Below are 4,145 nucleotides of genomic sequence, written 5' to 3' on the forward strand. Positions count from 1 at the left end.
CCTGGTCTTGGATCTCTTCTGTCAGCTTAGGGTAGTTTACCCCTAGATGCTCAGCTCACTGCATATGAGAGAGAATTGACTATTTTAAGTTCCACCACTGTGTGGTTATAGAAAATGGCCAGTTCAGGATCTGTATCCTCCATTACCAGGAGTCATTGCGAGGGTCACCCTCATAGAATCCATGGACTTTTCATTGCAGTGGGTTTCCACATTAGCCCTAAAATGCCCCACAATTTCAATTCCAGTCTTCTCTCCTAGTACTCTCTCCCTCTATGCCTCCTCAATTCCCTCCTGTTTCCATCCCCACCCATCCCCAGCCTACAAAAGAAATAACTTCAAGTCTTTGAAGACATAAATTGAAGATACCAGAAGATGAAACTCTCTGCCATGGTCATGACTCAGCAGGATTAACATAGTAAAAAAATGGTCATTTTACCAAAAGCAATCTACAGATTCAAACCAGTCCCCATCAAAATTCCAGTACAATTCTTTACATACTTTGAAGGAACAATACTCAACTTCTTATAAAAACAAAACAAGGCAAACAACCCAAGTTAGCTAAAAACTATCCTCTACAATAAAAGAACTTCCAGAGATACCACCATCCATGATTTCAAGCTCTACTACAGAACTGTATGAATAAAAACTGCATGGTATTGCCATAAAAACAGACAGGTTGATCAATAAATCTACATGCTTATGAACAACATATAACTAATTTGTTACATAGAAGCCAGAAATACACAATGGGAAAAAGAAAGAATCTTCAACAAATGGCGCTGGTCTAACTGGATGTCTGCAAATAGATCAACATCTATCATCTGCAACAAAACTCAAGTATAAGTGCGTTAAAGCCCTCAACATAAGCCAGACACACTGAACCTGATAGAAGACTGAGGAATAGCCTTGAACTCATTGGCATAGGAGAGAGCTTCCTGAACAGAACACAGTAGCACCGGCTCTAAGATAAGATTGACGATTAATAAATGGCACCTCATGAAATTGAAAAGCTGTCAATAGGGCAAAATGGTAGTCTACAGAACTAAACAGATCTTCACCAACCCCACACTCAAGAAACTAGACATCAGGATTTTTGTGGATGCAAGGGCAGCGAGGGCATCTATGGGAGCAGATCCCGGAGGGTGCTGGTGGGCCTCGTCAGAGTGTTAAGATTTGAGCTTCGGTTCTCTAACCCAGGATCTCCAAATGCACTGTGATTCCTATCCAACAGATTGTAAGGTGGATGTAGGTAATCATGGAAACAAGACTGAGTTAGAATGAGCTTTTGGCTATTATGGACCACTCCGAAGTGTGTGGGTTGCTAGAAACCCTCCTGGCTTTGCTTTTGTTGAATTTGAGGATTCCCGGAGATGTTGCCGATGCTGTCTTTCCGAGATCTAGATGGAAGACCACTATGTGGCCGCCGAGTAAGAGTGGAGCTGTCAAAACAGTGAAAAAAAGAAGTCGGAATCGTGGTCCTCCTCCCTTTTGGGGTCGTTGCCCTCCCTCGAGAGGTGATTACGGTAGGAGGAGCGGATCTCTGAGAAAGAGAAGCTTCTCTTGAAGCCAGAGCAGGTCACTTTCTAGAGATAGGAAAAGAGAGAGGTCTCTGTCTCGTTAAAGAAACCACAAGCAGTCTCAATCCTCTAGGTCAGATGAAAGGAAGTAGAAGAGAAGTTTGCAAAAGCAGTGGTATACAGGAAGTAACTTCATTTGACGGGAATATGTACAGGAAACTCAAGTTTTGTTTGAGACTTCATAAGCTTGGTGCATTTTTAAGATGTTTTAGCTGTTCATGTTCCCTTAAGCAAAATTGAATTTGCTTTGAACTTCAGTTTTTCATAGACTGAAATAGACCTAGATCCTGCCCAGTTAAAGTGTGATGTACTAATGATAAACCACTAACGGAAATTGAAAAAAAAAAAAAAACTAGTTTATTCAGTAGCTGGAATACGGTCTGGAGCTGTGGGTGGAACGATAAACAGTCTTGAAAAGCTGCTGTGAACTCAAGTTAACAGGGAAAGGGTGGGAACTGCACCCTGAAGGTTTCCAAAGAAGTTCCTCACTGATTGCTATCTATGGAGGAAGCTGTTTGTAACATTCTTTATTTGGAAATGGAAGACTAAGTTACCAGTCAGTTTAAGGGTTCATTGCAGAGCAGAACCTCTGAGTTACTGTGCAAGATTGCTTTATCATGCTGCCATTTGTAATGTCTGTGAGAATCGTTGGGACTAAAGTTTTGGTTACAAATTGTTGTTTAACTTGATAGCCTTTTTTTTTTTTTTGGCATACTCAAATCTGTGAGCTTGGTATCAAGTCCAAGTATAACATTCCTATCGGAAGCCATACTTAACATTTTTTTGTAAAGTGCTTTTGGATTAATAAAATACAAGCCTAATTGTGTAGTAGTCAGTTGAGCAAACCCACTGTTACCATTGTTATACCTGAGAAAGCAGTTGGCTACCCAGATCTTTCTTTGTCAGAAACATAAGTGAGAGGCACTGGATCAGTGAATAAATTTTTTTCCCTTTGGCTGTCACCAAACTAAGATTTAGTTATTTTTAAAGAGTTGAAGCCAGTTCAGGATCATGACACTCACTGTGTAAAGTGGTACTCGTGTGGTACTGTAAGTCTTTTCAGTTGCCCATAAAAAATGTCTTTGATCTTCAGCATGAAAACATTCAACAAGGAACATGGGATGGACTCACTCATATTTGGTTTCTAGCCATAAACAAAGGATATTGAGCCTATAATTAGGGATCCTAGAGAAGCTAAATAAGGAGACCCCAAAGAAAAACATATAGGCATCCTCCTGAATATTAACCTTCATCAAGCCATAAAAGGAGACAGAGACAGAGACCCACACTGGAGCACCAGACAGAAATCTCAAGGTCCAAATCAGGAGCAGAAGGAGAGAGAGCACGAGCAAGGAACTCAGGAGCGCGAGGGGTGCACCCACACACTGAGACAATGAGGATGTTCTATCGGGAACTCACCAAGGCCAGCTGGCCTGGGTCTGAAAAAGCATGGGATAAATCCAGACTAGCTGAACATAGCGGACAATGAGGACTAGTGAGAACTCAAGAACAATGGCAATGGGTTTTTGATCCTACTGCACGTACTGGCTTTGTGGGAGCCTAGGCAGTTTAGATGCTCACCTTACTAGACCTGGATGGAGGTGGGTGGTCCTTGGACTTCCCACAGGGCAGGGAACCCTGATAGCTCTATGGGCTGAGGAGGGAGGGGGACTTGATTGGGGGGGGAGAGGGAAATGGGAGGCGGTGGCGGGGAAGAGACAGAAATCTTTAATAAATAAATAAATTAAAAAAAGAAAACATTCAACAAAGGTTTAAAAATTGATTTCATTTGATATCTTGAGGTCTTGCATGGGATTCCAAACTGATCATGATGTAAAATCTACTGTATAGCTCAATTTAACGATGCACAGCTGAAATATGGAGAAGTTGTGATTTCAGAGTTGTGTGTGTGTGTGTGTGTGTGCAATTAGACTAAACCATAATGCAACAGTAAAAAAAGAAAGAATGAAAAAAAGAAACTAGGCATCGATAAACCAAACAATCCAATTTAAAAATGAGGTATGTACCTAAACAGAAATTCCTCAACAGAAGAATTTCAAAAGATTGTGAAACACTTAAGTGTTCAACATCCTTAGCCATCAGGGAAATGAAAATCAAAACAACGTTGAGTTTCCATCTTACACCTATCAAAATGGCTAAGATCAAACACACAAGTGACAGCTCATATTGGCAAGTATGTGAAACAAGGGGATCACTACTCCAATGCTGTTGGGAGTGTAAATTTACAGCCACTTTGGAAAATAATGTGGTGGTGGCTCAGGAAATCGGGAATCAATCTACCCCCAAGATCCAACTGTACTACTCCCGGCAAATACCCAAAGAATGCTCCATCTTACCAGAAGGACACTTTTTCAACTATGTTCGTAGCAGCTTTATTCATAGTAGCCAAAACCAGAAATAACCTACCTGTCACTCAACAGGAGACTGTATAAAGAAACTGTAGTACATTTATATAGTGGAGTATTAGTCAGCTGTTAAAATATGACATCATGAGGTTTGCAGGCAATTGGATAGAACTAGAGAAAAATCACTCTGAGTGAGGGTGCC

General features: G+C 41.0%; 1 pseudogene; it reads left to right on the forward strand.

The window, feature by feature from the left end:
- The first annotated feature begins 1,206 nt into the window (after positions 1–1,206).
- Positions 1,207–1,669, forward strand: LOC121432827 (annotated as a pseudogene).
- The last annotated feature ends 2,476 nt before the right edge of the window (positions 1,670–4,145 follow it).

Source organism: Microtus oregoni, unplaced genomic scaffold, assembly GCF_018167655.1.
Source record: "Microtus oregoni isolate MIOR12 unplaced genomic scaffold, Mior012 000036F_ref0000092, whole genome shotgun sequence".
In the NCBI taxonomy this organism is placed as follows: Eukaryota; Metazoa; Chordata; class Mammalia; order Rodentia; family Cricetidae; genus Microtus; species Microtus oregoni.